Source organism: Bufo gargarizans, chromosome 2 (assembly GCF_014858855.1).
Source record: "Bufo gargarizans isolate SCDJY-AF-19 chromosome 2, ASM1485885v1, whole genome shotgun sequence".
Taxonomy (NCBI): domain Eukaryota; kingdom Metazoa; phylum Chordata; class Amphibia; order Anura; family Bufonidae; genus Bufo; species Bufo gargarizans.
In genome coordinates, this window is record NC_058081.1 from 698711620 (window position 1) to 698725044 (window position 13425).

The 13425-nt window shown below is 51.7% G+C and overlaps 1 long non-coding RNA gene across 1 annotated transcript in view; it reads left to right on the forward strand.

The window, feature by feature from the left end:
- Positions 1 to 12296: 12296 nt before the first annotated feature.
- Positions 12297 to 13425, forward strand: part of LOC122929017 — a 48455-nt gene continuing 47326 nt past the window's right edge. Inside the window, exon 1 of the long non-coding RNA XR_006387949.1 lies at positions 12297 to 12375. This is a non-coding gene — a long non-coding RNA (uncharacterized LOC122929017). The remainder of the gene's footprint in view (positions 12376 to 13425) is intronic.

Below are 13425 nucleotides of genomic sequence, written 5' to 3' on the forward strand. Positions count from 1 at the left end.
ACGGTTGTTACCCAATTGTTAGTTAAAGAAAACCTGCCAGAACCTCTTTGAGGGACTGATGTTTTGCAAGCTCTGGGAGCCCACATACACTTTTACCCCGATGGCACTACCATCGTAGATTTTGGGACCCCAGAGGAAGTATTATGTCCCTTAATAGTGACACTGACCCTGCCTGAGAATGAACCATCAGAATTAACCCTTGTAGACCAGGCTGTTCTTGAGGTGGTACCGAAGGATTTATGGGCAACATGTAAAACAGACATTGGAAGACTCTGTGTCTCCGGCTATAGTGCATCTTAAGCCAGGATGTCAGCCCCCTCGAGTGAAGCAGTACCCCCTCAGTCATGCCCAGCAGATAGCAGTGGCCAGTCAAATTGATGTTTTTCTCCAAGCCAGTGTATTAATAAAAACAGTATCTCCCGCTAATACATCGCTGTTCCCAATAAAGTAAATGTACTACTCTGAATCCTACTACTTTGTTACTAATCACAGATTCAGAAATGGGGGAAGGGGGCATAGAAGGTACGGGCAGCCTCCTAAATGACATGATGGAACCTGACCTCCATGACTGTGTACAATTAATGCAACTAGAAACGTCAGGATTTAATCATGTGGATGAAAAACCCCATTGATAACCCCGATTTTGGGCATTTTGTAGATGGAAGCAGGCTGATGGGAGAGGACGGCCGGTATAACACTGGATATGCAGTGGTTACACAGCATGAGGTAGGGATAGCTGAACCACTGCCACCTCACATGTCAGTGCAAGAGGCGGAGCTGAAGGCACTCACTGAGGAGTGGAAATTGGCCAAGGGGAAGAAGGTGAACATCTACACGGACTCAAGGTATGCTTTTGGTATTGCACATGACTATAGACCCATATGTCCGGCTAGAGACATTCTAACATCAGCAGGCCAGCCAATTGAAGATAAAGACTCTCTACTTGAACTTATGGACTCTCTGTTATTACCAGAGGAGGTCTCTATTATAAAGGTAAAGGCTCATACAAGATGTACCACGGTGGAAGCAAAAAGCAATGATCGAGCAGACAAGGCAGCCAAACAAGCTGCACTCCAGCCACTAAATGCTGACGCCTCCTGGTGAGAGCCTTGAGACCTGAGGACATTTCTGTAAGTACATTTTAAAGAATGCTCGAACAAGCCCCTCCTGAGGAAAAATAACTTTGGGCAAAACCTGATAAACATGGGATTTGGAGAAACAAGGACAAAATTTGTCTACCATGCCCTCTATACCCAGCTATGGCTCAGGAGGCCCACGGGCCCACTCACCTATCAAAAGGTGCCATGGTAAGTGTGGTTAATGCAGGGTGGATTGCTCCAGGATTTTCTACAGTAGCCGCTCGGTTTGTACAAGAATGTATGGTCTGTGCATTAAACAATCCCGGTCAAGTGGTGAAGACTCCAAGCAAGCACTGAAAGAATATTATCCTTCTCCCTATGCACCGTGATTCCTTTCTGTGTCCCCGAAGACAGACGTCTGGAGAACGTGTCAATGACAGATGCAGAATTATGTCAGAAACAGTTCTATTTATTGTTCGTCGTACAGGGCCTTATATACATCCATGCATACATACAAGAATAGCTGAGCTCTCATTACAATAGTAGCAGTTCCTTATACAGCTCTCATTATAATAATGCTGACTAGAAACTTTCCTTATAAAGACAGAAGGTAAATGTATATATAGTCACCCTTCAATATGATGTCACCCAACCTCTTGTCCTTCATACAGAGCACACAGCTAATTCTGTTTAACCCTTCAAGCACCACCCAGGCCACTTTACTCATTCCAGAGACTCCAGATAAACTATATACAACTGCCTAAGGTAGGAGTATAGGAATTTGTCCTTGTGCGTGTTGATCTCTTTTCACGGTGGCCGGAAGCCTTCCCAGTAGCAAAGGCAAATGCAAAGAACACGGCAAAGAAGCTGGTCAGTGAACTGGTGTGCAGGGATGGTGTCCCTGAAGTTACTGAATTAGATAGATAGGGGTTCACACTTCACAGGAGAAGTAATGAGGGAAGTGATGCAGGTTTTAGGGGTCACCCAAGCTTTCCATACAGCATACCACCCCCAAAGCAGCGTCCACGTTGAGTGCCTTACCCTAAGTTCACACCTGAGCGTTTTACAGCACGTTCCTACGCGCTGTAAAACACTCAACTAGGAGAAACCAATGCTTCCCTATGGGAATGGTTCTCACCTGGGCGTTTTACAGCGCGTACGATCGCGCTGTTAAACGCCCGACGCTCAAACAAGTTCTTGAGCTTTTTTTTGGGTGTTTGTCGCGCGTTCCCGGACATAGATATTCGGGAACGCGCGACAATGTGTGCACGCCTGTCTCTGTATGCGCGATTGTAAACGCCCGTACAATCGCGCATACAGAGCGCTCGTTTCAGAATGCTCAGGTCTGAACCCAGGGTAAATGGCATGCTCAAATAAAAAATCCAGAAAGCCATGGAGCGGCCTTGGCCAGAGTTTTTACCCTAAGCATTATACTCAGTCAGGACCACTCCAAACAGAAAGACAGGATTATTCCTATTTGAGATTCTGTTTTGAAGTGCCTCCAGATTAGGATTGCGTGAGGAAAGGCCTGGATCCCAGATTTGATGGTCCTTTTCAAGTCCTGTTGACTACTCATACAGCAGTAAAGGTTGAAGGAAAGCCTAACTGGATAGACGCTTCTCACTGCAAGAAAGTTCTGACACCCAAGGATGAGGATCCTCCTGCTGATGGCCGCCCTAATCCTGGGAACAACAGCCCTGTACCAACCACTGAAGGATAACTGGGACAATGCACTTATCCGACACCATCAGGTGCTGTTTAGAGGACTAAATGACACTGACAGTATAAGTAAGGACTGTTGGATCTGTACTCACAGTCCCAGAAGTTCAAAAACTCTGCCTTCTCTGGCAATCCCTTTGACTTTTAAAGAACTTATTCATATGTTTTGTTGAAAGTTTGTCTCACAAAGAAGACCATGGCCTGATGATGAAAAGTGTAACCCCACTGCAGTCCCTCTCCCCAAAGCAGGGTGGTTGGAGGCTCCCTGGTGGCAAAACAAACAATAATGCAAGTAGTGCTGATTATAATAGTAGTATATGCTGGGATTAGGCTTATGTGCAACAACAGGTTCTGTACCAAAAGAAGAAACTGACAGGATTATTGAGAGGTCTTGGGAACTGCATCAATACCTGAGAGGGAATCCGGCCTCCGGCTGGCGGTTGGACCTATCCCACCTGAAGTACCTCTGGGTTAAGATGTCAGTTCCAAGATATCTCAAAATGGGGGAATTGTGAGGGATGAGAATCCATTTTGTATAAACATGTCCTTCATCTTGTGCATATGTGGAAAATTACTGAGACAGCTTTGAAGACATGGCAGTTTCTGTGTATAGATAGTTACAAGGCCAAGGTAAGCAGCTCCCTCGCTCCCTTATCAGAGTTTGACATACAAGAGAGAGTTGTGTTCTCTCTGTGTTTCGGGATGTACTGCTGGAGAATACTAACCTTGAGATAAGATGCTGCAGAAGGTTTTAACCATTAAAAATTCTATTAGTATAGTGCAGAAGTATTGCCATATATAAATAACTAATCCAATCACTAGTTTCGATTGCCACTCCTTTGGTGGTGGGCCTGATTTGTCTGTGATTATCTATAGTGATATAAAGATGTATACTTGTGTGGAATACAGAAGAGAATCTGATTCAACAGTGCGTCTGTGTTAGCTCTCTGAGCGCTCATAAGGACACTTCAATTGGGACCCCGACAATCATAGAAGTAGGGTGTTTTGCCCCAAGAGTCTGGAGTAATGACCCCTGCCCTGTACTACCTGAGGAATGAGTTCTATTGCCCCTAAATGCAAAACATCTTCTATGTTTGAGGTCAGGCAGGACTGTTGACCTGGAGGGAGAATGGTTTGTACAAATTTTTGAGGGGAGGAGACTGAAGTTCTATTCGATACCCTTCTCGTATTATGTTGTTTACTCCGGGGTCTATAATGGTCTGCTCCCAGGTGTCTATTAAGGAGCTAGGTCTCCCCACCACCTGGATGGCGTCATTGTTTTGGGAAGGAGGAGGCTTCCCCCTTGTTGGGATTAAAAAGCAAATTCCTTCCTTTCCTCTCCTTTGCATATCTCCACCTCCCAAAACTGGGCCCTGGAGCGAGATTTGTCCTCCAGAAACCCCTTCTTCTGATCCGTGGCATACTCTAAGACCTCTTTCACATGAGTGACGGATTAGGTCCTGATGCGTTCAGGGTGTGTTCAGGGAAACTCGCACCATTTTGCAAGCAGGTTCAGTCAGTTTTGTCTGCAATTGCGTTCAGTTTTTTCCGCGCGGGTGCAATGCGTTTTGATGCGTTTTTCACAACTCGTGATAAAAAACTGAAGGTTTACAAACAACATTAGTAAACATCAGTGAAAAAACGCATTGCATCTGCACTTGCTTGGGTATGCAATGTGTTTTTCACTGAAGCACCATTCACTACTATGGGGCCAGGACTTTGTAAAAAACACAGAATATAGAACATGCTGCATTTTTCTCGCAACGCAGAACTGATGCGTGAAAAAAAAAGCTCATGTGCACAGACCCATTGAAATTAATGGGTCAGGATTCAGTGCGGGTGCTGTGCGTTCACGTCATGCATTGCACTGGCGCGGAAAACTCTCTTGTGTGAAAGGGGCCTAAGATCTTATCAAGGTCTGGACCAAACGTGGATTGACCATGAAAGGGAAGAGATATCAATTTGTTTTTAGATGCCAAATCACCTGACCAGGGATTTAACCAAACTTCTCTCTGAATGGATCGTACTGCAGTGCGGGCAAAAAGACAAACTGACTCAGCGGAAGCATCTGCTAGAAAACTGGTCACCATCTTCAGGAGTGTGAAGCTTCCTAAAATCTGATCCCTCGGGGTCTTATTCACTAGATGGAGCTCTAACTGCTCCAGCCAGACATTTAGGGTGCGGGCTAGAGAAGTCACAGCTACCCCCGGCTTAAAAAATACCTCTGTGGCTTCCCAGGTTTGTTTAGAAGACTTTCCGCCTTTCTGTCCATGGGGTCTTTCAGCTGGGCCGCATCTTAAAAGGGAAGCACTGTGCGATTAGCTACTTGTGGCGCCCCCACGCCCCCGGCATCCACCATCACCACCCGGCAGCTGAAGAGGATCGCGTCATAGCATCTTTCCAGCTGCTCTACCGCTGTGCATTTCACCAGCCTGGGCCGCCGCAACAGGGAGCTAAACCAGGGACCTGAAAAAGCTGGGTCCTTGGCACAGGCCTGAATGGAGGGACGGAGAGCCGCACCCTGGATCCGACCCTCGGCCTGGTGATTGTAAGTTAAAAAGGAAAAAATAAAAAAGGTACTGCCAGGAACCCCTCAGAGTCCCCAGCACCCATCACTGGCAGGACAGGAAACACCCTGGTGGTGGAGGGACAGGGATTTAAACCTCCTGTCCTATCAAAGGAAGTCTGGGTCAGGATGTGGCGTCATGGAGACGACTAGGGAAAAGGGGAATATGCCCCGGCACGCATGGGAGTTTTTAGGGGAATGCATACTTTGTATATTAAATCATAATTATTTCCTCTCTGAAGGGGATTATTACCTCCAGAAATGGGGAACCGCGATGGGGACGAGGTTCACACCGGGGTATGCTAAACTGTATGTGGGAGGAGCTTAGTATACATGGGGGGGCAAGCTCTGGGCGGTCCTAAGGTGGAGATTCATAGATGATATAATTGGTGTGTGTGTGTGGGGGGGGGGGGGTATTTAAAAATATTTATCTTTATTATCATTAAAAAAAAAACTTTCCAGGGTTCACTCCAACTTATGGCCAAACAAGTATTCATTTATCAGATCTTACTGTTTATATAGAAAATAATAAAATTCTGCCAAAAATGTAAACTAAACCAACTGACTGAAACTGTCTTATACCCAGGAGAAGCAGTTGTCTCCCCGTCTCCACATTGAAGAATAAGAGAAGACCGTGGATGAACTCCGACAGCGACCCATGGGTGCGGAGGGGAGAGGAGGAGACTCGTTAAAATGATGTCCAGATTTGGGTTATTTCGGGAATCGAATGTTCGATACCCAATCGATACTTTTAGTCCGTACTGATACGATACGGGGATTTGCCTTTTATCGATACTAGGCTGTGCCCAGCATCAGAGACTATGGATCGCGCTGCTCTCAGTGTGCGCCATGTTCCCTCAGCAGCACAGGGAAGAAGGAAGCAGTCGCTCCCTCCCCCTTGTGCTGCTGCCCCCAATGAGAGCGCAGAGGAGGGGAGGGGCTGTGGCCACTGCGCCACCAATAATTAACGTTTAATACATTACAGATACAAGCGGTGGCAGAAACACATTGCCGGCACCCTGCCTCTGACAGGGCTCTGTGATCCGCAGCAGTTAACCCCTAAGGGGCGGCATCTGAGAGGTTAATTGCCGCTGATCGCAGCGCCCTGTCAGAGGTCGGGTGCCGGCAATGCGTTTTTGCCACCGCCTGCATTTGTATATTAAACGTTAATTATCATTGGTGGTCCAGTGCGCCCTCCCCAGTATTAAAATCATTGGTGGCAGTGGCCACAGGGTCCCCTTCCCTCCTCCTCATTGGTGGTGCAGTGGCCACAGGGTCCCCTTCCCTCCTCCTCATTGGTGGTGCAGTGGCAGCTTCTGATCAGAGCCCCAGCAGTGTAATCGCGGGGCTCCGATCGGTTACCATGGCAGCCAGGATGCTACTGAAGCCCTGGCTGCCATGGTAACATCCCTGCTGCTGTGTGCACTATGCACGGAGCAGCAGGGAGAGTGTGAGGTCCTAGTCATTCTAATACAGCTGTATGAGGATGAAAAGATCTCAGGTTCTATCTCCTAAGGGGGGAAATAGTTAAGTATAAATCACTCCCTTTCCCAATATTACATATAAAATATATAAACAATAAACATATTACATATCGCCACATCCGAAAAGCCCAAACTATCAAAATATAAAAAAATCTCTCTTATGCGGTGAACGCCGTAAAATAAAAAAATAAATAGGATAGGACTGTTCTATTATAGGCCGGGCGTTCCATAAAATGCGGAATGCACGCGGTTTTGGTATTTTTTTTTTGGCGTGATATCAAATGGTATTGAGTATCGCAATACTTTTTTATTATATCGAGACCGAATAAAAATTTGGTATCGAAACAACCCTAGTCCAGATTTCAAACAAAGTGGATATTAGATATGAACTCGCTGATCCCTGACGGACTGAAGGGTGGAGTTGTTTGCATTTGAATGAAGACCGGCAGAAGGAGAGCAGGATACCGTCCCCGATGAAGGAAAGCGCATCCATTACCTGCAACCTGTGCGCTCGGAGGAGCGCGAATACAAACATAGAAACATAGAATGTGTCGGCAGATAAGACCCATGTGGCCCATCTAGTCTGCCCCATATATCTGAATACTATGGATAGCCCCCGGCCCTATCTTATATGGAGGATGGCCTTATGCCTATCCCATGCATGCTTAACCTCCTCCACTGTATTCCAAACATACCAGGAGGAGCGCTTCCGGCCGGAGCTCCGAAATTACATGGAGGATCTGAGGAAAGTTTAATCAACCCCTGAAAGAACACATCAAACAAAAGCATCCGCTGGACACACAGGTGAGAAGGAGACCACAGGAGGAAAGGCGAGAGCGGCGGGAGAGGAACATCAGGAAGGGTAGCTGGGAAAAGACAGAGCGCGCCGACACACAGGTGAGAAGGAGACCACAGGAGGAAAGGTGAGAGCGGCGGGAGAGAGGAACATCAGGAAGGGTAGAGGGGAAGAGACAGAGCGCGCCGACACACAGGTGAGAAGAAGACCACAGGAGGAAAGGTGAGAGCGGCGGGAGAGGAACATCAGGAAGGGTAGCTGGGGAAAAGACAGAGCGCGCCGACACACAGGTGAGAAGGAGACCACAGGAGGACAGGTGAGAGAGGAACATCAGGAAGGGTAGCGGGGAAAAGACAGAGCGCGCGGACACACAGGTGAGAAGGAGACCACAGGAGGAAAGGTGAGAGCGGAGGGAGAGAGGAACATCAGGAAGGGTAGCTGGGAAAAGACAGAGCGCGCCGACACACAGGTGAGAAGGAGACCACAGGAGGAAAGATGAGAACGGCGGGAGAGAGGAACATCAGGAAGGGTAGCTGGGAAAAGACAGAGCGCGCCGACACACAGGTGAGAAGGAGACCACAGGAGGAAAGGTGAGAGCGGAGGGAGAGAGGAACATCAGGAAGGGTAGCTGGGAAAAGACAGAGCGCGCCGACACACAGGTGAGAAGGAGACCACAGGAGGAAAGGTGAGAGCGGCGGGAGAGAGGAACATCAGGAAGGGTAGCTGGGAAAAGACAGAGCGCGCCGACACACAGGTGAGAAGGAGACCACAGGAGGAAAGATGAGAACGGCGGGAGAGAGGAACATCAGGAAGGGTAGCTGGGAAAAGACAGAGCGCGCCGACACACAGGTGAGAAGGAGACCACAGGAGGAAAGGTGAGAGCGGCGGGAGAGAGGAACATCAGGAAGGGTAGCTGGGAAAAAGACAGAGCGCGCCGACACACAGGTGAGTAGGAGACCACAGGAGGAAAGGTGAGAGAGGAACATCAGGAAGGGTAGCTGGGAAAAGATAGAGCGCGCCGACACACAGGTGAGAAGGAGACCACAGGAGGAAAGGTGAGAGAGGAACATCAGGAAGGGTAGCTGGGAAAAGATAGAGCGCGCCGACACACAGGTGAGAAGAAGACCACAGGAGGAAAGGTGAGAGCGGCGGGAGAGAGGAACATCAGGAAGGGTAGAGGGGAAGAGACAGAGCGCGCCGACACACAGGTGAGAAGACCATAGGAGGAAAGGTGAGAGCGGCGGGAGAGAGGAACATCAGGAAGGGAAGTGGGGAAAAGACAGAGCGCGCCGACACACAGGTGAGAAGAAGACCACAGGAGGAAAGATGAGAACGGCGGGAGAGAGGAACATCAGGAAGGGTAGCGGGGAAAAGACAGAGCGCGCGGACACACAGGTGAGAAGGAGACCACAGGAGGAAAGGCGAGAGCGGCGGGAGAGGAACATCAGGAAGGGTAGCTGGGAAAAGACAGAGCGCGCCGACACACAGGTGAGAAGGAGACCACAGGAGGAAAGGTGAGAGCGGCGGGAGAGAGGAACATCAGGAAGGGTAGCTGGGAAAAGACAGAGCGCGCGGACACACAGGTGAGAAGGAGACCACAGGAGGAAAGATGAGAACGGCGGGAGAGAGGAACATCAGGAAGGGTAGCTGGGAAAAGACAGAGCGCGCCGACACACAGGTGAGAAGGAGACCACAGGAGGAAAGGTGAGAGCGGCGGGAGAGAGGAACATCAGGAAGGGTAGCTGGGAAAAAGATAGAGCGCGCCGACACACAGGTGAGACAGAGACCACAGGAGGAAAGGTGAGAGAGGAACATCAGGAAGGGTAGCTGGGAAAAGATAGAGCGCGCCGACACACAGGTGAGAAGAAGACCACAGGAGGAAAGGTGAGAGCGGCGGGAGAGAGGAACATCAGGAAGGGTAGAGGGAAGAGACAGAGCGCGCCGACACACAGGTGAGAAGACCATAGGAGGAAAGGTGAGAGCGGCGGGAGAGAGGAACATCAGGAAGGGAAGTGGGGAAAAGACAGAGCGCGCCGACACACAGGTGAGAAGAAGACCACAGGAGGAAAGATGAGAACGGCGGGAGAGAGGAACATCAGGAAGGGTAGCGGGGAAAAGACAGAGCGCGCGGACACACAGGTGAGAAGGAGACCACAGGAGGAAAGGTGAGAGCGGCGGGAGAGGAACATCAGGAAGGGTAGCTGGGAAAAGACAGAGCGTGCGGACACACAGGTGAGAAGGAGACCACAGGAGGAAAAGTGAGAGCGACGGGAGAGAGGAACATCAGGAAGGGTAGCGGGGAAAAGACAGAGCGCGCCGACACACAGGTGAGAAGGAGACCACAGGAGGACAGGTGAGAGCGGCGGGAGAGAGGAACATCAGGAAGGGTAGCTGGGAAAAGACAGAGCGCGCCGACACACAGGTGAGAAGGAGACCACAGGAGGAAAGGTGAGAGCGGAGGGAGAGAGGAACATCATGAAGGGTAGCGGGGAAAAGACAGAGCGCGCCGACACACAGGTGAGAAGGAGAACACAGGAGGAAAGGTGAGAGCGGCGGGAGAGAGGAACATCAGGAAGGGTAGCGGGGAAAAGACAGAGCGCGCGGACACACAGGTGAGAAGGAGACCACAGGAGGAAAGGTGAGAGCGGAGGGAGAGAGGAACATCAGGAAGGGTAGCTGGGAAAAGACAGAGCGCGCCGACACACAGGTGAGAAGGAGACCGCAGGAGGAAAGGTGAGAGCAGCGGGAGAGAGGAACATCAGGAAGGGTAGCGGGGAAAAGGCAGAGCGCGCGGACACACAGGTGAGAAGGAGACCACAGGAGGAAAGGTGAGAGCGGAGGGAGAGAGGAACATCAGGAAGGGTAGCTGGGAAAAGACAGAGCGCGCCGACACACAGGTGTAATATTCGAGGCATTTTTGCATTGCATCAGTTACGGTAAAGCTTCAACACGGCAGCACAACTATATACCGATATAGGAGCGCGGGGGCCGCTGTGGACAAGTAGTAAATCACATGACGTCATTACACACTGCACATAACCGGACTGGGGGTTTATCACGGCCTCTTCTCAACTCGGCTCCTCTCACCTGGAGATGTCAGAGGCCGGGGCTCCTCCATCATGGCCTCCTCGTACAGATCCTCCTGTCCTTCTATATACTCCCACTCCTCCATGGAGAAATACACCGCCACATCCTGACACCTTACAGGAACCTGACAACACAATGACACCGTCATCACCCAGACCCCTCCAGTGCTGTTACTGGAGAACCTCCCAGTATTCCCAGCAGTGTCACCTCTCCAGTCAGCAGCTCCATCATCTTGTGGGCGAGTTCTAGGATCTTCTCCTCGTGTATCAGGGGGGGAGGCTCTGTGATGGGGGTCCACCCTCCTGACTCCTGGATGATGGGAGTCCTCCCCGATGTCTTCTTCACCAGGGTGTAATCCTGTGGATGGAGAGAGACGCTGACTCCAGATCTCCCCTCAGAATCCCTCCCGGAATCATGGCCCCATCTCCAGTAATCTAGTCCCTAGAAGCTGGAATGTTCTTCCCCTCCAGCCCCTTCTGGACTCTTCTAGAGAATCCTCCATCCCCCTTCCTCTGGCAGAGAGCTCCATAGTCCCCCTGCTCTTACAGTAAAGACTTCTCCTCTATGTTGTGGAGAAGCCTTCTTTCCTCTAGACGTAGTGGAGGCCTCCTTCTTCTAGTATCATCTAGATGTCAGACTAGTGGTAGAAATCCTCCCTCCAGGCCACACTGCCGCCATCTCCTGGGGACAACCTGCCTACTTCCCTCCTCATGGCTCCACATCCCCCATCACTGAGCGGTGGCCGGTCTTCAGCTTCTCCGTCCCTTGGAAGGTCTGGAGGCCGTTCTCCAGGAGCCTCTTCCTGTCACTTCCTATGATGGATTCTCCTTCCCGATGTCTGACTGGCTCCAGAATACAATAAAGAGGAGAGAAATCTAGAAAGGTTTACCTCTCCGCTCAGCAGGGAGATGATCTCCAAGGTGAGGTCTAATATTCTTCTGCTGATCTCCTTCCTGTCCATCCTTGGTGGAGGAGCTGGAGGAGATCCTCCAGGACAAGGAGAGACCCCGGGGATAAAGGGGGATTCTGGAGAGAAGACCAGGACCTGCTCTGTATCTGTGCACAGCAAGAGCTGCAGGACCTGGGATGACGTCACCGTCATGTGATCAGGAGGGGCGGAGCTCAGCAATGGGGAGAAGTAGTGTAGGACCTGTGATGACGTCACTGCCATGTGATCAGGAGGGGCGGAGCTCATCAGTGGAGAGAAGTGGTGTAGGACCTGGGATGACGTCACTGCCATGTGATCTGGAGGGGCGGAGCTCAGCAGTGGAGAGAAGACGTTATGTAGGACCTGTGATGACGTCACTATCATGTGATCAGGAGGGGCGGAGCTCAGCAGTGGGGAGAAGTGGTGATGTAGGACCTGTGTTAATGTCATAATCATGTGATCAGGAGGGGCGGAGCTCAGCAGAAGCGAGAAAAATTGTAATGTAGGACCTTTGAATACGTTATTCACGTGATCTGTACGGGAGGGGCGGAGCTTAGCGGTGCAAACTATTTTATCTCATGTTCTTTAGTTCTATTTACCTCCGCTCCGCCTGCATTGGTCACATGACAATGACGTCATCACAGGTCCTTCAGCTCCTCTGCTACTAGACGCCATAATGGAGGAGGAGGAGGAACAGCAGCGCGATGCAGGAGCAGGTGAGGAGCGGCAGACAGTTCATGTATGTGGGCGGGAGCTGCGGTAGTGCTGGAGGGTCTGTGCAGTGTGTACAGGGCTCTGCGGTACAGCCGTCTATAGCCGGGGCTCAGCGGAGACAGAAGAGAGGACGCCTCATATAGAGACCCAGAATACACCGCACACAGCCCCGCCCTACTCCCCACACAGCCCCGCCCCCGCCCTGCACCCCACAAAGCCCCGCCCTGCACCCCACACAGCACCGCCCCTGCCCTACTCTGCTCCCCACACAGCCCCGCCCCCACACAGCCCCGCCCCTGCCCTGCACCCACACAGCCCCGCCCCTGCTTTACTCTGCTCCCCACACAGCCCCGCCCCTGCCTTACTCTGCTCCCCACACAGCCCCGCCCCTGCCTTACTCTGCTCCCCACACAGCCCCGCCACTGCCCTACTCTGCTCCCCACACAGCCCCGCCCCTGCCCTACTCTGCTCCCCACACAGCCCCGCCCCCACACAGCCCCGCCCTGCACCACACACAGCCCCGCCCCTGCCCTGCACCCCACACAACCCCCGCCCCTGCCCTACTCTGCTCCCCACACAGCCCCGCCCCTGCCCTACTCTGCTCCCCACACAGCCCCGCCCCTGCCTTACTCTGCTCCCCACACAGCCCCGCCACTGCCCTACTCTGCTCCCCACACAGCCCGCCCTGCACCCCACACAGCCCCGCCCCCGCCCTTCTCCCCACACAGCCCCGCCCCTGCCCCCACACAGCCCCGCCCCGTCCCCACACAGCCCCGCCCCTACCCCCACACAGCCCCGCCCCGTCCCCCACGCAGGCCCCGCACCTGCCCTGCACCCACACAGTCCAGCCCCTGCCCTACTCTGCACTCCACACAGCCCTGCCCCTGCACCCCTATACTGCCCCGTCACTATGTCTACCACCCTGCACCCTCTATACTGCCCCCGTCACTATGTCTACCACCCTGCACCCTCATACTGCCCCCCGTCACTATGTCTACCACCCTCCACCCCCTTATACTGCCCCGTCACTATGTCTACCACCCTGCCACCCC